This window comes from Mauremys reevesii, linkage group 13 (assembly GCF_016161935.1).
Source record: "Mauremys reevesii isolate NIE-2019 linkage group 13, ASM1616193v1, whole genome shotgun sequence".
Lineage (NCBI taxonomy): Eukaryota > Metazoa > Chordata > Testudines > Geoemydidae > Mauremys > Mauremys reevesii.
Window position 1 is genome coordinate 42,369,052 of NC_052635.1, and position 22,454 is coordinate 42,391,505.

A 22,454-nucleotide genomic window follows, 5' to 3' on the forward strand; every position below is an offset into this window, starting at 1 on the left:
AAGAGAGAGATGCAGCCTGTATGCAAGGAGCTTGGAAAAGGTTTGGGTCATCACACTACGATGACCTCCTAAAACAACGGCTAACAGAAATCCATGAGAAAATGGAGAGAGAAATTCCTCTATATCTTAAGCGCAGCTGGAAGAGTCTTGCTTTTTAATTACACAATTTGGAGCTTTGAAAAACATCCCAGAGGTAGTCTTTTATCTTTGCCACACAATCTAATACATCACAGCCTTCTACCGAACTTCCTCATGGCTCTGGGTTAAACCGTAGTTAATCCATGTCAAGGACTTGGTCTTTTTTGAAAGTGAGGTGCCTTATTTCAGTGCTTTTGCTGCCCGAGCCTCTGTTTCCATATAGGTGTCTTTTAAATGGAGAGAAAACATATTACAGCAAGTTCTTCAAAGCTGTGGTGACGGTTTTATTATTACAGGACCAGGTAACACCTCTTGTGCTTCTTAGGCAGGGCTTTCCTTGGGATGCCCTTGAAGAACACTTTTTTCTAGTAAAGGATGTGCCCATCTGTAGTCAAGGGTGCCCTCTTCTGGCATCATGGAATATTTAAAGCATCTTTAATCCAGTAGGAGAGCTTAACGGTGAGCCTGTTCACCAAACTACTGAATTAATGGTAACAAATGCTATCATTATTAATTATTATTACTATTATTATTATTTATTTATTTGTACTGCATGAGCCCCTAGGGGCACTACACCGATGCCTGGAGTACCCCTTGGCAGCCCACTCATCCCTGTCTCAAGAAGAACAGGAGGACCTGTGGCACCTTAGAGACTAACACATTTATTTGAGCATAAGCTTTCACGGGCTACAGCCCACTTCATTGGATGCATGTAGTGTAAAATACAGTAGGAAGATATATATGTCTACACAGAGAACATGAAACAATGGGTGTTACCATACACACTATAAGGAGAGTGATCAGTTAAGATGAGCTATTATCAGCAGGAGAGAAGAAGAACTGTTTGTAGTGGTAATGAAAATGGCCCTGTCTCAGTTTCCCCTACTAGGTTTTAATGTAGGTTTCAATGAGGTTTTAATGTAGTGAACAGTGTCCCTTCAGGGGTCTAATTTACTTAACTGAAGGCCAAAACGTGATACACAAACAAGTCTTCATCCCAGCAATTAGCTACTCACAGGCAGATCTGGGTTGGCTCATTCCCCTTCACAAAGCCTGTCACAGGTAGGCTGGGTGCCTGACCCCTCAGAAGGCCAGCTACCCAGTGACATATCCTCCTATCCTCTGAACCTGACCCTTCCCAGGGCTAGCTTCAGTATCTGCCCATGTCTATATGGGTGACCAGCAAAGCCCTCTTGATCTGGGCCCTCTTCTGGAGTCAAGCCTCTTGCTACCACCTGGGATGTGTTCCCTTTCTGGGCTCAGCCCCCTCCCAGGCCAATCACTGCAGCTCTTCTCCAGAGCAGTGCATAGTTCCTCTACGATCTGGATAGCTGGTAAGGACCTTTTGCTGGGATCAGGTCTCCGTAGGGCTTGGCACTTGAAGCTCTCCCCCTTCAGAACCTCTGCCCTCTAGGAGTATCCTTCCTAGCTTCCCTTTCCTGGTGAATCTGACGCTGGGAGACAAGGTGCCAGCTCATGCCAAGGCCTCACTGAACACTTACAAATGCATAGCTGGAAACCAGTCTGGCTTACCTGTGCGTTGGCATTATCAAAATAGATATTAGTGTTATAACAATGTGTTTAATTTTTAGACTTTATGAAATGCTTGTAGAATGCCACATGTATTAATCCTGCTTATCCCATGTTCTTGGGTAATGTTGAAATGTTTGCTCCGTAACTATACAAATGTTTGTTAACATTGTAAATTCCCCACCATCACAGGAGAAGCATTTCCAAGTGTGAAATATTATTTCACCAGAAGAGGTGTTATCTACTGCTCATCATGGGCCACTGGGAAACAAAGACTTTGTCAGTTGCCCCCGCGTCCCACCCATGAAGAGATTCCCTGCAGGAGCATTTGTCCCATCAGCTTGGACTCTACAGAGTGAGTGTGTGTGTGTGTGTGTGTGTGTGTGTGTGTGCGCGGACGGGGGAGTGGAGTGGAGTGGGGGGGAAAGGGGGAATCAAAATCTCTAACCAGAAGAAATTGAGGTCTCTTTCTGCAAAGATTCCTAAACATAAGCAAGTGATCCCCATGCTGCTTGGCCTGGGTCCCTCTCCTCTTGACTGAGGCCTCAGAATCCTTTACTAGGCCCAGGGTTCTTTAACTAATTAATTGCCACTCAGGCAATTAACTAGCCAACTGGGTTGGCTCGTTCTCCCTAGTGTAGCCTGTCACAGGTTGGCCAATTCTCCCTAGTGGATGCCTGACCCCCTCAGAGGGAGGCCAGCTGTCTTGTGACAGACCCCAGCCATCAATCAAGACCCCATTGTGCTTCATGCTGTACAAACCCCGAACAAAAAGATGATCCCTGCCCATAAGAACTTGCCACGAAAGTCAAGCTCACACGCTAAGCTGCAGGCAGAGGGCTCACTAAATTATTAGTGGCGGTGGCTGGAAGGGTTTGGATCGTAACGAAATACTAATGGGTGGTCCTGCCTTTACCAATGACCGCTTGTTCTGTTAACAGAAAGTAGAAACATAATAGCAGAGCGGGTGTAATGCCCTGTGTATATTCCTATATACAAAACACATCTTTATTTGTGTAAGGAAAAGGGTCTTTGGTGAGATTGGCCTGACACAGAACTCAGGATATAGCGATTGTAATACAAATGGTTTTTATCTGTATCTGCAAAACAAACAAGCAAAAAAGTAATGGAGCAGGGTCTGGACACAGTACAGTATAGTGATAAAGATATTTAGCACTTCTTGTCTGTAAAGCTCAAAGTACTTTGAAAAGCTGCATAAGCATCATTCCCTCCATTTTATAGATGAGCAAACTCAGGCCCAGAGAGGGTGACTTTCCAAATGTCATGTGTTGAATCAGTGGCTGAGCCAGGATTAGGCCTCCAGACACGTAGCCCAGTGCTCTGTTCCCTGGATCCTGCTGAATAAAGGTTTGGAATCAAGATTGTAGTTTCCCGTGTCCATCAATATATTTTTACTATTTTCTTTTGAGTGTCACTAGGAATTCAAGCAGCCTGGCTGAAAATAACTTCTTTGGTCTGTTCTGGTTCATATTCTCATTCTAGCTAACCAGGTTTAGCCATGTCTAATGTTCTCACCACCATCACAGATTTTGTTCTCTTTAGTACTTGGACAAGTAAAAATTAATGGCATGTGGACAAGAGTTTGCAGACTCTTCCAGGGCATGTCAGGTGACTGACTATTGGTAAAGCACTCTGCAGATTTACAGTGCTACATACATTTTTTTTAAGATTAACAACAGGAAAGAGGAAGGAGGCTGCCACTCTGGCTTTTGTGATGTGGCTTAGAACAGTGTGCTCCCTTTGTGGCTTAACCACTCTGCTGCGGCAAACGTTGTAACCTGAAAATGATAAATCGGTTTCAAGGGCTCCACCGGCTGCATTAAAATCAAATGTAGACTTACAAAGTGTAGGCAACTGGCTGCATACTTCCCTCACTGGCCTGGATTGTTCTGTCAATGCCTGGACTGCGTTCATGTTCTTTCAGTGTAACTGGGTAACGTTAGAAGGGTTGAATTTATCAAATGACTCACAGAGAAGAGTACATGGTCGGCGATGTTTGAAGTTCCAGCTGGGTGTGTGTGAGGGTGTGTCCAGGATGGCTGATTACTAAATGGAATTGACATAGACACGTCATGAGAAGGTCAGCGTTCTACATTTGACTTTTCATTTCCTGAGTAAGATGTCTGTGGTCCCCTAGTCATTTCTTCTGAATCATTCTATGTAAATCAACAGGAAGCTATTTCAGGATGTGCTATTTCAAAAGGTGGGATTTCCTGAGTGATCATGATCAGCCATGTGGGTGAGAAACTTGACAGTGGATCGTACCCTTCACATCTGCTTGAGCTAGTCCAGGGTAGTCCACTGTACTGCGCTCTGGTTAGGGCTAAGCTTGGAGGATGACATGATGGAGGTTTCTAATTGGTGCAGAAAGCAGCTGTCTGAATAAGCAGGCTGCTGTGTAGTGAGGAGTAGTCAACAAATGCTTGCAAAGCACCATCAGATTGCCAAATAATCCAAACTAGAAGAGTAGAGGGTATTATTGTAAGGTAAATAATGGAGCACTGTTGAATAGCCAGGCTGGTTCCCAGGTGGAAAGAGCTGAATGCAAGATGTCAATAAGTCCTACAAAAAACCACGCACATATTCTTAAGCACCATCTACTGGCACTCTACCTATAAGCTATTTACAGACATCTCTCATTTACAGAGCACTGCTGGAACAGGGGATGCCTATACATTTGTGGAGAGGTAATAGATATATGAGACAACTAAACAGGAAACTCATTAAGAAGTCTGGAGCCTGGAATTTGCCATAAGAGATCAGGTCCTTGTCAGCCTTACACTTAGCTCCTTTCTCAGGAGTTAGAGAACTCATTTCCACTGCTTCTTGAAAGCTCTTCACCTTCTTTACAGCACCTAGCATAACCGTGGTCCCAGTCTTGATTAAGGCCTCTAGGCTCAACAATAATAATAATCCTAATTAACAACAACCCTGGGCACAAGGGAAGGAACGATTGTTGGGAGGGGTGGGGTAGAGCCCCTGGCAAGAGGGAGGGGAAGGGATGGATCGTGGGGGTGGGGAGGGTTCAGGAAGTCCCTGAGATAGAGGGTGACCCACAAGGAGCTTGAGTGGGAGAATAGAGGAATGCAAGGAGCCCCTGAGATGCACAATGAACTCAGCCTACAGAAGCAGGAAAGTGTTTAGCCCTTCAGAACTATTACTATTACTACTAATAATAATTAATAATTGTTAATAAGAGCGTTCAAAATTGATGCTCCCAGACACCACAAAAGCTAGGTTTGTTTTCGAATGAATCAACTTCCCTTTCTCCTCCACTAGGTGGAGCAGTGAGACTTGCTGTTTCCTTCTTTCCCTCTTTTTCTTTAAAAATCTTAGCTGAGATGAGCATTGAGAAAAGTATCCAAAAGGGCCTTATTGGCTGGAATGCGTCAGTAATTTGCACAGGTGTCAGAGAAGCGCATAGGGCTCCACTCACCCTCTAGGCTGCTTATCCAGTTATTCTGTGAATTTCCTGCCCTACTGCTAAGCATGTTTTGCTGGCCACCGACCTAGGAAAGGGAGTGTGTATCTGCAGAAGTGCATAATTATGAAAGAAAAATTGCTGCCTAGGGCTGCTACAAATTCGTCCAGCTGATATTTTAAGCAAGTTTCATTTGCACTCAGAAAACGTGATTATGAATAAGGCTTCTGTTGTTCAGGATTTGTTAATTTCATTTTTCAGGGTTTATTTTTTAGCTGTTTTTGAGTTTTATGTAGACAAAAAATTGGGATGATGAAGGGTTTTCTCTTTGTATATATGGCAATGAGTAATGTATATTATATACTGTAATGAGAGATCTCTTTATAACGTTCCCTTGTATGCTTTAAAGCAATTGTAGTAGCTTTAGTGTGCACCAGCGGGGTCTACACAGACCAATTAATATTCAACACATTAGTGCACATAAAAAATCACACCCCCATAGTTTGTATTATTATTCCCTGTAGACAAGCCCTTAGATACAAGTTAACATTTCCAGTACTTTTCTGGCATTTATTGGATAAACACTGATTTTGGGTTTGGGTTTTTTTTTTATTGGGGGGATTTTTATCAGTATTTATTGGATAAAACCAAAAATCAGAAGCCCTAATTAAAGAATATCCTTGGGTGGAGGGTGGGCAAGCAGGGAAATTCATGTTTGAAATGTGCACTCCTGCCTATTCATGTATATATGAATAACTCTTATTTATCAGAAAGTCCAGGAGCCTTAATAATACTTTCTTCTCTAGTGCCTCTTATCAACAGCCTCTGCTTTCACCGCTTGGTCTCAAGGACAGGGCTGCCAGAGCCGTTCTCAGAACGGCTTAGAGCACAGTGGTCTTTTTGCACTGAATAAGGGAACCACTTTGATGCATAGCGTTTTGGTGAATGGAGTTCCCACGCAGACACATGCACACCCGAGGTAACGTTCTGAGTCACTAGCTGAGGAGCACATAAGCTCTTTGGTTAGCCTCGTGCTGAACAGCCCAAATCCTTATATCTGGTTCCTTGTGCTACACCCAGAATACACCTTTCATCGCTCCCGTGTGATCATGATGAAATTCCAATGCCATGTGATGCTCATCTGATTTTGTGTGTTGTTGCAAACCCGAGACTGGGAGCTCAAGATCACCGAAAGGGTTGCTAACATTTGCAAGCCTTATCTGCAAACTTTGGTGCCATATTGCATGGTCATATTTTCCCATGCTTTTGGCATGAAGCTAGGCAGTGTTCCGGAGGTGCAGAGCTGGCAGAGCCGCACCTTGGAGTGGTGGAAAGGATGAGGAGGCGTGTTGAGGCTGCCTGGGGCATGGGGACGGCACAATGCATTGATCCCTGACCAGCGGTCTGATCTCTACAGGACTGTTTTTGTTGGGATATATACACATTGTGATTCATATATCCATGTGATACATTACAGGTCATTGAGGCCTGGTATGAATGATGCGTGCTTGAAAACGAATGTATGCGTTGCAAGTTCGCAACTGAAACAAGGACTTAAGGTCAAGTACTATTAGAACTCTTTTGTGCAAAAACAATCTTATGTTCTGAAAAAAATACCAAAAATCATCATCATCATCATCATCAAAATAAAGGAAATAACCCCAGCTGAGCTGATATAAAGTTGTATAAGAATTGGAGGAAATGGCACGCCTTGGATCATGGCGGCCCGCCCAAGATTGTCTCTTTGGAATTGTGTGGGTAGAAGGCCTTGTAAGCACAGGCAAAGAACCAATGACGTGACGGAATGGACTATAAATAGATGCCTATGATTTCTGCAAGTCGGAGGTGTTTATTGATCCAGAGTCCCGTGTGGATATAGATGTGGTTTTGCCAGTTCCCAGCATCTTATGATCTTATCCTGACGGAAGGAAACTCAACTGGCCATCGGGACCATTCTGACTTTTGGACTTTGGTATAGTTTGGGGTATGAATGTGGAGTGAGTAAAGTTTTTTTGTAAACAATAAAGAGCATTTAGAGTATTGTATACCAACATTGTGTCCGGTATCTGCTTGCTTCCCACCCAGTAGGGAGACCTCTATTGCGGGTCTAACATTTTAGCCAGTGTACATTAGCATAGCCCTGTGGATGCTCTAAATTGCACCAGGGACAGTTCATGCCCAGCTACTCCCAGGATTTGGAGAGGTGCTAAGGTGCCTTGAAACTCTCTTTGCCTTCAGTTACTGTGAGGTGATGCCTCTGCGTCCGTACAGGCTGACATGGTTACCATGATGCTCACAAGACTATCCCATTTGGATATGAGTGGAAATGATCAAGCCATACAGAAAAGAGTCTAGTAGGTGTGACCAGGGTCGTAGTGGGGAGCCAGCTGGAGGCCATCTCCTCCCCTTTGCAGCTCCTTTCACTGACATCAGGCAAGCTGGAGGCATCAGTACCATCCTTCCCTTGAGACCTTGTTATGACATTAGCCGTACTCAACTTAGCCATAATATCATTCCCTATCAGAACGTCTGCTGGAAGTTTATCTTGAATGCCGACCGTCAGTTCACCACTAAAATCCCCCCCACTCCAGGTGGATCTTAGCTAAAGGAACAATTACAGAAAATTAACTAGTTATGTTCTTGCCTGCCAGTTTGTCCTTCTCTCGGGCACAACACTTCTTAACCAAAGTAATGTCTGACACTGTGTCACGCCAGCCACGACAATCCACACCATTCACCTTTGCGTTTCTAATAAATTCATCGCTACCCCTCCATGACTCAGTTCTGACATAATTCACGAGACCCTGTCCTTCCCCTAATATATATATACTCTCATCATCTTTGGGGGGAAAACCTTGCACTAAAAAAAGGAAGAGAAACTGCAAAGACACAGATGAGACGAAGTGAGAACTGAGAAAAAAGTTACTTCAGAGACAAAGACATCTAACCTCTGCGAAATGTATAGGAGATGACTTCACTCCTTGGGTAGAGCTAGAGAATCTAAGTGCTATCAGTATTTGAAATATGATTTCAGACTTAATTTATTAAAAGCTGTAGGGGTGGTTGAGTTCCTGTTTAAATATAAAGCCCCACCAGGAACTGCAAGACATGCAAGGATCACTTAATGCAAAGAACATGCAAGAATCATGCCAAGTGCAGGATACTTTTCTCTGGGCCATGCATGATCTTTATATGATATATGCATGATGTTTGAATTTTTCCTGCCATGGGAACAGAGTGGAATGGGGGAGGAGATGTACTGGTATTTGTGGAACAAAATAAAATAAAGTTAAGAGACAAATAGCCAGTTTCATCAAGGGAGAGAAAGTAAGCAAGAAAGCCGGGACAAAGCTAGGAGGTGGTGCTGAGATCAACAAGTTTATTATTGCTTGAGATTCTTAGAAATCAGGACATCTTAAAGTTCAGCCAGTTGTAATGACAAAACAATCCAGAGTCCAATGCATCATATCTACCCACACCCATCCAGTGCTTGTTACAATGTCAAACAACTCCTCAGCCTTCAGCCAAAAATGGTCTAAAGTTCAGGCTCCTTAGATTTCCAAATGTGCTTACGGGAAAGTGTCGAGCAGAGGTCGAAAGAGAACAGCCTGTCAGCAAGATGCTTTCTCTCCTTTGCTTTCAATTGTATAAGGGCAGCCTGCCCACCACAGAGCGAGCCTTGCCAATGCTAGCCATGGCATGCGTGGTATGCTGCATGCTGTGGGCTCAAGCCTCTGGTCCAGCTGAGCTGCACCCACTGCAACATCTGTGGGGAGGCAAAGATGGCTCTGCACTTTTTTGGCCCTCTCCTGTCCCCTTTCTTGGGGCCAGGTAGGCATCCAGTTCAGCCCCTGCTACAAGTTAGAGCTGCTTCAAGGCTGTTCTTACTTGGGACTCCTGGTAACAGTACTAAGGAGCTGTTGGGACAGCCAGGATTGCAGCAATAGTCTGGCCATGTTCCCAATATGCCCCTCCCCAGGAACTGGTGCCACTTGTTCTATTCCACCCCGGGATTCCCCCATGCAAGGGGAATTCCAGCTTGCTGTTTATGCCAGCACCAGGGGAGGGGCTGGAATCTGGCTCTCTGAGTCCAAAGGGCTATATCATGATACCTGGTTTGGCAAGTATGTGGTTGGTTGGATCACTCTGATGTTACAAAGGGCCAGTTAGGTTAGTTATTCTGAAAAGTACAAACCGAGAGTTATGCCTCCAGGAATCTACTGTAGAACAGTAGCTGTTAAAATATAAAGCAGAATGAGCCCGAACTTCGCCTGGTTTTCAGGTGGGCTCTGCAGCAGGGAGCCTGCTGGAGCTCTGGGGTCAGAGAGTGCAAATGGAGCTCTGAAAAGAGACAGAGGGATGCTCCCACTCCCAAAGCCCATCCCTGACTCACTGGGGCAGAGGGTGGCATCCATGACACCATCACCTGGTTTAGGGGGGTGACGGCAGGGAAGCCCAGTGCATGCACAGATACGAGGAGTATGGTATATACTCCATTGGATTGGGGGTTTCAGCTCAGCTGCAGCAGAACTTAAAGAGGCTTCTTCCCCTTAAGATCACTGCTGGTTTGCATCCAGAACAGAGCTGAATATTACCTGAGTCATTTCCTGTTATCCCACTAGCCCATCTCCCTCTGGTAGGGGTGTCCCACTGCTGTGCTGAGTCAAGCAATGATTTCTTCGGAGTTTCTGCTCATGGAGATGGAACCATTCTGCCAGGCGGTATTGGCAGCAGTAACAGCCGGATTCAATATCTAGGGGTTCCTCTTACCATTACCAAAGAACTGGCTAGATCCCCTGTCAAACTATCTGGAGAGGATCACGAATGTAGGTGCCAACCTCAGGGTAGACTGTCAAGAAGCAGGGCACAACCCCCAAAGTGGCTATATGTTCTCTAATTAGATTTCACCAACCCAGTAACAAGTGTGAACTCCACAAGCACTAGATCAGCCTTCCCGTGGAGTCACAGACCGTCCCCTTGGGCACTCCGGGCTGTCTTGCCACCCAGGCAAGCCTGCCTTTGTGACAGATGGTCCCTTACACCCAAAATCACAACAATGTTCAGGTGACTCCCAATCCCAAAGGACCTGTCACTTACCTCAGGTCTGTTGTACCTCAGATCGCTCACCAAAGACAATACTTGTAGTCAATCCTGTAATAAAGATTGATTAACTGAGGGCTTGGCTACACTTACAAATTTGCAGCGCTGCAGCAGGGTGTGAAACACACCTCTGCGCAGCTGCTGGCAAATTACGGCGCGCAGTGGCGCCAGTGCCCCAGCGCTGGGAGCCGCCCCAGCGCTGTCGCCTCCTCCCCACAGGAGGGTGGAGAGCGACAGGAGCTGGGAGAGCTTTTTTTGGCGCTTGCTGGACTACTACACTTAGCGCTCGCGCGCGCGCAGCGGCGCGAGTAAGTGTGCTAGCTAGCATAAAAAGAAATAAAACTTATTTACAGGTTAAAGCAGGTAAATATACACACACAAACGAGTTACAGTCTTAGGTTCCAGAAGGTGATAGTAGCTGCTATATGTACAAGTTCTATATGTCCTTTACGACTAACTCAAACTAAGCAGCTTGGGGATCCCTTGCTTATGCTTAGAAATATTGCCATCTCCAAACTCCAAGCAGCATACCAATGATCATTTCTTTTAATCCCTTCCCTTGGTGTTCAAGCTGTGGTGGGACAAGGGCTTGGGCACATACCCTCTTCATGAGTGTGGGGGATCCAGTCAACAAAGTCTTTTGCCACTGATGTTCCACAATGGTTTGTCTGGTGTCAATAGGCCTTCTTTTCTTGGGGAGGAGATGACACCTCTTGTGGTAAACTAGGATGTCTCACTTAGAAATGCTTCTCTCCTGGCTGTCCAGGTTTACAGTCTTAGGCTGTGTCTACAGTACAACTTATATCAGCAAAATTTATGTCATTCAGGGGTGTGAATATTCCACCCCTGAGCGACATAAATTACTCTGGCATAAGCACCAGTGTCCACAGCACTATGTCAGCAGAAGAGCTTCTCCCACGGACATAGCTTCTGCTGCTCACGGGGGTGGTTTTCTTATGTACCACTGCAGCTCAGTAACTGTAGACATGCCATTAGCAAACATTTTTATAGTTACAGAGCAAACACTTAAATATTGCCTCCTAACATGAGATACAAATATTATAAGTAAGTTTAATACATGCAGCATCCTACAAGCATTTCATAAAGTCCAAAACCACTAACCACATTCTTATAACTCTAATAGCTATCTTAATAATACTGATGAAAAGGAGAGCCAGACTGGTTTCCAGATATGCATTTGTCAGTGAGGCCCAGGGGCCTTGGCATGAGCTGGTCCCTGGTTTGCCAGCATCACATCCCCATCCAGAAATCTTGGAAAACTAAACATCGTCCATGGGCTCCTCTAAGAGGCAACACTTCCCCACTTGCAAACACTGAGTCTCCGTATAACAAAAGAAAACTTATTAAATGGGAAGGGGAACTCAGCATTAATTTGGGTAAACACCCTAACAAAGAATCAAATTTATGCAAACATAAGTAAACACCTGTCCCACAGTATCTTTGGCAGTAGTCCTTTGTCTCAGCTTCCCACCTTGTGGTGTCAAAGTCTTCTGGATAAATGCCCCTTTAACATACCACTTGCCTTTCCCTCTTGTGCACCCCACTCACAGCTGGTTATCCAAAGCCAGCAAAGTCTCACAATTCAGGGGTACAGTCACATGGGTTAACCTCCTACCCCAGTCAGAGCCCACTGAAATCAATGGGAAGATTGCTGTTGATTCTAGTTGATTTGGAACATTCCCCAAAAGACTGACTGGCCCCAAGAGAGTAAATGATTCATTGCACCAGGACTGCACTAAGTTCAGACTAACTGTAATAAATTATGAGCTGGACACTACAAGATGCACTTCCTGGAAGAAGCTTCACATCAAGTGATTTGGATAGCAACTAGTCTCAGATGTCTAATCGGACTTGCTTGGCTATAAGCAGATATATAGACAGGGTATTGTATCCTATTCTGGTCTATGAGTGGAAGGATTGCAAAATTCCCCCCAGGCAGGTAAAGGTCACGAATTCTAACCCTGCCAGGGTGCGCTCAGAGTGACCAGAAAGGGGACAGATATGCAAACAGCCTTGTAACCATGACTCTAGTCAGGGAGGTGTACAGGTGTACTGGAAATGATCTAAACTCTAAAGGGAACTCTCTGAATTGAAACGTGCAGAGTTCTTGGTCCCTACATGGATAATTCTCATGTAGTGGACCACCTGACCCCAGGCATCTTTTGATTGCAGAGTAATATTGCATCTGTAATAAGCAAGAACTCATTTAGGCCCTGATCCTGCAAAGGTACCCATGAAGATGGACCCCTGAACTTGCATCAAACCAGTTGTAAGATCAAGATCCTAGCTGGCATAGTCCAATAATTAGCTATGTGATTGCACCTTTGGAATTTACACCGGCAACTATTTCTAAATGGTCAAAGTCCTTTTGCTATAAAACTTTGGTAAACATGTTGTAATTTTTTTACACAACAGTTTTTTAAATGATTTCCTGGGAGATATTTTCAGTCCTTATCATCTAATTGTAAGGACTGGAAAATCAATAACAATTTGCAGCTCTTTTCAATACAGTTGACTAAATTTGCAGCATACCATGCTGGAATATTTCCAATTGTACATTTGAAACTCGTGATCGTCACATACTAAAGACAATAGATAGGCTTGGAAGGATTCGATTTTTAATGGTAATGTCAATAAATGTCTATAAACATCAGTTTTCACTGCACACAAACTGATGAAAAAATATTTCCACTGATAAGAATCGAACTTTAGAGACAGGCAAAGTAAGAAAACTGCTGCTTGAGAACTCATTAGAGTTTGATTAAGGATATTTACTTTGTATATTTTGACATGTGATGTTGATCATTTGTTTTTTAATAGTTATAAATTTTTAATTTTTTGAAATCGATGGCTACTGTCATGAAATAATTATTGTCTGACCCACCCTGTTATCTGACTTCCCTCCCCTATAATTTCCTGAAACTGTGAAAATTTAAATAGATAAAAATCAGGGAGGAAATACTTAAAACTTATAATTTTGTGCAACTGTGAAAGTTTAAATGGATAAAATAGAGAAAAAGGCTTAAAGAGAATGTTGATATTATTTGTCAAAATTATTTTAAAAAATTGAATCCTGCCAAGCCTAGTTATAGATGAGTGGTTTATTTCATTACGTTACAAGGGTAAAGTTAATCAAAATCACTTGTGACAGGCCTAGGATAATGAGCGACACAGCAAGCAAGATTAACTACAGACTCAGATACCGACATTTAAGATGGCTATGGGAAGAATTTAAGGCTTGGATTACATTACATTCTTTTTTTTTTTTTAAAAGAATATGAGCCGAAGTCATTTAAAGTTCATGCATCACTGACAATGGATTTTTGTCAGATTGTATTAAAAAGAACCCACAAAACTTTTGGTGGCTGGATAACAGTCCTTTTTCTAGCCTTCCTCCTCTAATCCCCTAGCAAAGAAGTTATACGTCCAATCTGAAAATGAAGGGGAAGTGTTAAACAGCGAAGGGACATGTTCCATTTCAAGGCACGTAGCATGTCTCTTCAAAAGCAAAGGTAAAGAAGAAGGGTGTGTTGTGCTGCCTACTGCCTTCCATCTTGCTATGCAAACAAGTCCATGTTGACTGTGCAACTAGTTTAACCTCCCCCACCCCTGCAGGAACACACACAAAGCCTTTGTGTGTTCATTACATAGTTGCTACAGAAGCAGATGCATCACATGGCTATTTTGTAAATGTGCCTGAGATACTGGAAAGGGCTTGATCCTGTAAGGTGCTGAGCACCCGCAGCTCCCTTTGAAAACCCAGTGGGCCCTATGGACAGTTTCCCTGCACTTTGTCATTTACACTAGGGCAAAGCTGAGTAGGAAAGGTTATGAATGGTAGCATTGTAACCCGCTTTGCACTGGTATCAATGACTGCACAAATTGCAAGGAAGCAGACAACCGGGCCAATTGACCTCATTGACTATTGAGGGTCTGACCAAGCCTAAATGGAAAGAAGCGAGAGAAGTCAAGCCTTCCTGAAGCTGAGGGGCCAGAAATGGGCTTACAGGCCACCTGACTCCCAACACCTACACGTCGATAATAATGACAGTAGTTTGGCCTTCTTACACCATTACCACACCTTTTATAGCATTTGGAATATGAGGCTATGAGAGAGCCTTCCAAGAGATGGGTACACTGAGGCACGGAGAGATCAATTAACGTGCCAAAGCTCACACAGTATATGGTAAATTATTTATTATTTATTTTACCATAGCATATAGGGGCATAGTTACAGACCAGGACCCCACTGTGCTAGGTGCTGTACAAACTCAGAACAAAAAGACAGCCACTGCCTCAAGGGGCTTACAACCTAAGAATCAGACAAGAGAGAACAGATGAACATAAGAACATAAGAACAGCCATGCTGGGTCAGACCAAAGGTCCATATAGCCCAGTATCCCGTCTCCTGACAGTGGCCAATGCCAGGTGCCCCGGAGGGAATGAACAGAACAGGCAATCCTCAAGTGATTCATCCCCTGTTGCCTGTTCCCAGCTTCTGGCAAACAGGCTAGGGGCACCATCCCTGCCCATCCTGGCTCATAGCCACTGATGGACCTATCCTCCATGAACTTATCTAGTTCTTTTTTAAACCCTTTTAGAGTCTTGGCCTTCACAACATACTCTGGCAAATAGTTCCACAGGTTGACTGTGCGTTGTGTGAAGAAATACTTCCTTTTGTTTGTTTTAAACCTGCTGCCTATTAATTTTATTTCATGACCCCTACTTCTTGTGTTATGAGAAATAACACTTCCTTATTTACTTTCTCCACACCAGTCATGATTTTCTAGACCCCAATCATAACCCCCCTTACTTGTCTCTTTTCCAAGCTGAAAAGTCCCAATCTTATTAATCTCTCCTCATACGGAAGTTGTTCCATACCCCTAATCATTCTTGTTGCCCTTTTCTGAACCTTTTCCAATTCCAGTATATCTTTTTAGAGATGGGGCAACCACATCTGCATGCAGTATTCAAGATGTGGGCATACCATGGGTTTATATAGAGGCAATATATTTTTTGTCTTATTTCTTAATGATTCCCAACATTCTATTTGCTTTTTTGACATCTTTGAGAACTACGTCTCTCTTCCTGGTTAAATAATAGTACACTGTGAGCTAAAGGATTGCTGCAGCGCCAGCCACAACAGCAGCTCTCAATGCATCCATGTCCGTTTGGGCGAGACTTTGGGCTCAGGAAATAGTTCCAAACAATAAAGTTAAAGGTGTGTCTAGGCATTGGCTGAGCTTCAGAAGAAAAGATAAACTGGGATTTGTGCTCCCTTTTAAGTAATAACCTACAGGTTAAATCTACACAGGTGGTTCCTGTTGGGACAGTGCCGAATCGGTGTGGCTGTACGGAATGAATGGTGAGAACATGGCTTGACATGACTGAACTGCCCAAGAGGATTCTGGGAGAAGAATCCTTCTCTTAGCATCAGGCAGATGCCAGAGGTGAAACTGACTGGCTCCATGCTGCGTGTATGATCAATACTGATTTTGGAGTCAGCAAATATGTCCACTTGAAGTCAGACAACATGTGTAGAACATCCTGAGTGGAGCATGGGCTGACTGGGGCATCTCAACCCTGTTGAAGGATATCACACAGGAGGCTGAAGTGAATGATTGATAAGGGAGTGAATGTGGGGTAATGTTCAGTTGGCACCACTCTGCATTCTTCTCCTAAAGTATGAATTAGGTAAAAATTAGTAGTCACATGCCCACTGGGCATGATTTTAAGACGTGATTCCTTTGAGGAAAAAGCATATAAAATCAAGCAAATTAAACTACGGTTGGGGGAATTCCTTAATTAATGCTTAAAGAAGCAATGCTACTAGACAGAGTAGCCAAAACTCTGCTCCGTGGGCTTGAGTAGGATTGCGCCCAGAGGGGTTTCCAGGCAGCCAAGGTCTTGCCTCGAGCGAATCCGAGACAGACCAGAGGGCTGAGGAGACCAGACCTGGAGAGAAGAAATTGTCCATAGAATTGGTAACCACCTTCTCTATTTGCCAAGCAGGAACTGTGTGAGTCTAGCACAGGGCCTGTTTGTGTATGTCTGTGAAAGAGAGGCTCGCTAAGCTCTTAATGTATAGTTCTTAATGTCTAACATAGGAGTTATGTGCATGATGTAACCCTTTACTGCCTGTGAAATTCCTTTTCAAATAAACTGCTGTGTATGTAAGATGATTACTGTGGAGCTTTTCCACTGGTATGACAGTAATCTGCCCCACTGGGAGCCATTAAAGATCCACTTCAGGGGTAGTAGCCCCCAGGTGCCAACATTTGGTAGCAGAGGATGGTTACTGTTGTGTCCAAGAAAAAACAGGTGTTTTAAACTGAATCAAATTGTTCCTGAATTGGTTGCCTGTGAAGAGCTTGGTATCCTGAGTCACTGGTGTTAACCAACTAATTTAAATATTGTTCTGAATCAGTTGTGACTTCTATTAATTTTAGCTTGGGTACCAGATTTAGTTACAGTATGCAGAGAGGGAAATATACCGGTGAGCGGGTTGTATTGTTTGTTCCTAGAATCGATGATGTTTCGCAAACACAGACAGGGAAGGGTCTTCAAACCGGAGGATGAGGGGGACACCGCAAAGCCTCCGGGTGCGGTTGATGAGTGTTTGTTAAGACAGGTGTTTAAAAGTGAGGGGTCTGATCCATGTCTGGCTGATGCAGTCCCCACACTGCATGAAAACGTTTTGGACAACTTAGTGTTGAGGTACCGAAAGTGTTACACTCCCGAGAAAGCCCAAACTGCAGCACATGTCATCTGTGCTATGTATTGATGTAGATGAGCTTGTAAAGGAGCGAGATGTTTTGGAATGTCAGCGAGATGTTGTGCAAGAAAGTTTGGAACAGGAATTGGAAAAACTAAAATTGCAGAATGAAAGCCTGAAATGTGACTTGGAAATTGTTGTAGCACAAAAATGTAACCAAGGCTCAGCGAATAACAGCTTTAACCCATATATGTCTGGAAAGAATAAATATAGAGGTGGAAGAGGAGCACCTTCCAGGGCCTCTGGTAGCCCAGCCACTAGTGATAGCAAAAATGCTTCAGCCTTCACGGCAAATACAAGAGGAAGTAAATCGTCCCCTGACCGAAACAAAAAAACAGGCAATGGCTAAACAAATGGACTTCTTCACTAAGAGAACGTGTTTGTCTTGACTGTTGGAATACACGGTTAGAAAACATTTAGCTCCTGAAGATGTAAGAGAACTGATGATAACTTGTGCTGGCCCTGCGGAAGGAACGGCTTTGTTGGCAGAAATAGAGGCAGAGTTAAACAAAGGTGACAGAGACGGTGTTATCCAGAAGGTAGCCTGATACTTTTTGACCCCCTCTGAATTGAGACAGACGGCTTTGTTAATACATCAGAAGGAAAAAGAATCTGTTATGGCTTATTGGACTAGGTTGTTGTTGGTATGCTCCCTGGCTGAAATCGAGAAGAAACAGCTGACAGATTTGATCTGTGATGGTTTAAGGAAACCTATTAAGGTGTTCATAGGATCCTGGCTGGATTTAGATCAGGTTGAATTGATTAAAGCAGCTCGGGAGGCAGAAAGGATAGTAAGTAGAGCAGGTAGTTCTTCTCAGAAAGTGATTAGTGAGGCTTCCTACAGCAATCAAGCAGGCTAAAATGGCTCCAACCACACTGATACGGGACGTGGTAGTTACAGTGAAATAGGACCAGGCTGAGGATGATATGGTAGGAGACATGGAGTGTTTAGTGGGGGATCATTGCGAGCGTAGATGGGCTCAACTTCAGGAAAGGGGCAGATATGGCCCATTCGGATGGGCAACTTCTGGAGACTTTGCTAGCTGCTGTAAGTGATTTGATGGCAAGGACTAGATCACAGTCAACATTGCAACCAGGAGTTAAGACTGTTGAGACCATGGGAACAGGAACAGAAGATCTGCCAGTGAGTTCTTATGGCTTGTTATCCCCGGAATTGGCTCAGATGAAATTGGCAGCTCCCTGTCAGGGTGGCTCCACATTTCAGTAAAAATGCCTCACCCTTAGCAACTCTTGTCCCCAAAGGTAATGTTAGTAGCCCAATTACAGCCCCACATAATTGGTAAATCTTCCGTGGAAGAGGGGACAGAAGGAAACATATAATGGTTGCTGGCATTAATTAATACAGGAGCAAAGGCAACTTTAAGCATTAAAACACCTGCTGCGGGTAGTAGATCAAATAAATACAGTGGTTTGTAACAGCATCACTGGAAAAGCTGTATGAAAAGTAGATCGGGTACAGCAGGAAAAGTGAATGATTAATCTGGCAGAAAGGCTGGGGGTGTGAAGAAAGAGACTGTAAATAACCAGGTTATTTCAGAAGAATTAAGAAAGTGAGCCTGCGAAGCTATGGCAGCTGTGGCCCTGCCAGACAATAAGTGGATAAGGGAATTTCTCATGGTTTGGGCTAGAAAGTGGTAAAGATAGTGTGGGCGGGGGGGAAATGTGTACAGCTGGTTCCTCAGCACTCCTATCCAGCAGAAGCTGTTCCTCACATTAAAAAACAACCTGTTGCAGGATCTAAAAGTACAAGGGATAGTAGTAAAGTGTCAAAGCCCCTGCAGCTCCCCAATCTGGCTTGTACAGAAACCAGATGGCAGATGACAGCCCATGATTATATTATAAAAATATAATTGTAAATCGTCGCCAACCTTCCAACTATAATAGCCGGAGCAATGGCCAGGGCTAAATGGTTCTCTGTACTGAATCTGTTATTTGTTAATTGTTTCTTTGTTATGTTACTAACCTCTTTGAATTAATAACAGGCTAAATTATAAGAACTCCTGAGTTCCTGTTAATACCAAAGAAACAAATTCCTGAGCAGGTACAAAAGAAGATCTGGGTAGCAAGCTTGATGCAAACATTGGACAGAGAAATCAACACAAACAAAAGGAAGAGCAAAAGGAATAAGGTCTGGTCAGAGGCCTTGTGTGTTTTGTTTTTGTTTTGTTTGTTTATGTTTTTGCAGGTTAATCTAGAAATTTATGGAAGCAAGAAGTATGCTATGAAATTTGCTATGGCTTGTTGGCGCTGTGATTACTAGACCTGTCCGTGCCACAGGATTCCATCTGAAGAATAAACCAGAAGATTGTCACTCAAATTTCAATGCAATGAGCACCCTTCTTAGGGGCACAAGCATAAAAACATGCTGGGTCAAACTAAAAGTCCATCTTGCCCAGCGTCCTGTCTTTTAACGGTGACCAATGCCAGGTGTTTCAAGGAAAATAAAAAGAACAGGCAATGACTAAGTAATCATGCAGCCCATCCTGAGCTTCTGGCAAACAGAGGCCAGGGGCATGGTCCCTGCCCATCTTGGCTAATACCTTCTATGAACTTCTCTCTTTCTTTTACTAAAAACAATACCACCTTGTTATAGTCTAGGCCTTTACAACATTTTCTGACAGGAAGTTCCACAGGCTAATTTTCCTGTGTTTATTTCCTTTTGTTCATTTTAATCCTACTGCTTAGCCATCTTATTGGTAACTCTTAGTTCTTGTGTTATAAAAAAAGAGAGAAGTAAATAACACTTTCTTATTTACTTTCTCAACAACAGTCAGGATTTCATACACCTCGTTGTATTCCCCATTTAGTGATCTCTGCCAAGTTGGAAAGTCCCAGTCTTTGTTCATCTTTTCTTACATAAAGTTGTTCCAGATCCCTGATTATATTTGTTGCTTTTTTCCCCTGTGCTTTTTTTTTTCAGATATGGCTGTTGCACATGAAGTGAATGTTTTTAGGGATCTATACACAATGATTACAGAACCTTTTTTCTTTTGGGTGGGTAGCAGTTAATTTAGACCTCATTCTTTTATATGTGTAGTTGGAATTATGTTTTTCCAACGTGCATTATTTTGCATTTGTCAGCATTGAATTTCATATGCTTAGTCACCCAGTTTTGTAAGATCCCTTTGCAACTCTTTAAAGTCTGTTTTGGACTTGACTATCTTAAAGTTTTGTATCATCTGGATGTGACAAAATGGGGATTTATTCCTCTTGTTATGTTGCATGTAAGTCTTACTGTCCTATACTGGTGCTGTGTGTACCCCCGTTTCCCTGTGTACCGCACCAATACTTCGGTGGTAGGAATTGGGTGTGTGATTTTTGCTGAGGCCATGGGGCAGGTGAGGCTGCCCAGCTGTCTGCACTTATGTAACCTGAGACCCAGGAGGGAGGATGTGACCAGGTGACACCTTTTGCCAGGGGAAGTGAGACAAAGAGATGGAGGAGCAACAGGGGAGGTGTCGGAGGTTGGGTGGCTGGAAGCTGGCAGTCTGCATGGGGGGACTGGAAGAAGGGGAGTCCAGGGCACCTGGCCCAGGACTCCCAAGATGGACTTGGCTGAAAGTCACTGATTTCTGTGCTAACAAGTTCTGTCCTACGCTGTGTTCCTGTTGACTAATAAAACTTCTGTTTTACCAGCTGGCTGAGAGTCACGTCTGATTGCGGAGTTGGGATGCAGGACCACCCTCTGACTTCCCCAGGAGCCCCGCCTGGGCGGACTCACTGCAGGAAGTGCATGGTGTGGAAGTGGATGCTGAATGCTCCGAGGTCAGACCCAGGAAGGTCGAAGCTGTGTAAGCTTCTTGCCCTGGAGACAGGATGCTCAGAGAGAGGAGACATGCTCCCCCAGAGTCCTGACTGGCTTCATACAGAGTAGTTCCAGAGCATTGACCTGGTGACTCTGTGACAACTGGTGTTAGAGGTGGGATAAACTGCACCCCGTGGACAGACCGTCCTGCAGTAAGTGACTGGGGAGCAGTAGAAGGAAGGGGGATTAGCAGGCATGCTGAAGGCTCAGACAGGTGCGGTTCCAGGAGGCAGAGGAGCCCCCGAGAGAGAGTGGACCCCTGAGAAGGGCTGTCGCACTGAAGGGGGTTTCTCCCAGGGACTGTGGGGAGCTGAGAGAGCACAGGCCTATGAGTCCGTGACCATAGGAGCAGCATGGAGATGGCCTATAACCGTCTCCTTAAGAAGGAAATTGTGGAGCTGTGCAGAGACAGGGCTGCGCATTGGAAGATTCACCAAGACACAGCTGATTGCTCAGTTGGAAAAGAATGATCCTGTCCCAACTGGGGCTGCAAGACAGCCTGGGAGCAGCCAGGCATCCCCAGGGGTCACCCCAGCCACTGACTCGACAGGGATGCGGGAGGGGCTGAAAGCAGCCAGGCAGCCCCAGGATTCACCTACCCAACTAACAGGGGATCTTCACGGCCGAGTTCCCCGTTGGTGGAGCTGAGACGGTTGGAGTTGGAAATGGAACTAACACTGAAAGAGCTAGAGGACCGTGAGAAGGAATGGGAGGACGGTGAGAGACAGAGGCAGCATGAACTGGTAATGGCGGAGCTGAGAAGGAGAGAGACCCCTACCGTGGTGAGTGGGGATGGTCCCAGGGTGGCTAAGCCCACAGGGAACTCTGATATAAAAGTGCTGCCTCAGTTTAAGGAAGGGGATGATATAGATGCCTTCCTCACTGCCTTTGAGAAGGCCTGCAATGTGCACCAGGTTGACCCTGCAGACAGGCTTCAGCATCTCACCCCCTTACTGGGTCCCAAAGCCATAGAGATGTTCAGCCAGATGGATGGGGAGGAAGCAGGGGACTATGAACTGTTCAAACAAGCCCTGCTGCGCAGGTTTGAGCTGACCCCCGAGACGTACAGGAAAAGGTTCCGGGGTATGCAGAAGACCCAGGGGATGACCTATGTGGAACTGGTCATTCTGATGGGGGGATACACCCGCAAGTGAGTGAATGGGGCCGGGGCCCAGACCAAGAAGGATGTGATTGAACTGATGGGGATGGAATGACTATATGAACTCTGTCCTCCTGACCTGAGGATGTGGCTCATGGTGGACAAGGGGCCGAAGGACCTGCACTGCACGGGGCTGCTGGCTGACGAGTTTGTAGACAGCAGCTCGGGATATGGAATGGAATCCCAGGGAGACAGGCCCACATCAGTGCAGAAGGGGGGGTCATCCAGGGGCTTCCCTGAAGGGAGTCACAGATAAATCCCTCCCCAGAGGCACAGCCAATATCCGACCAGCCCCAGAGGACCAACGGGACCTGAGGTGGGCCCGGTGCCAAAAGCTCAGGGACAGGATGAGCAAACTGGGTGGGATCCCAACTGGAGGAGGGGCTGGCTCCCCAGGCAGGAGGGGCTGGCAGTTTAGCAATGGCCCAAGAGCGAGGAGTCTCCCAGGCCAGCTCCTCAGGGC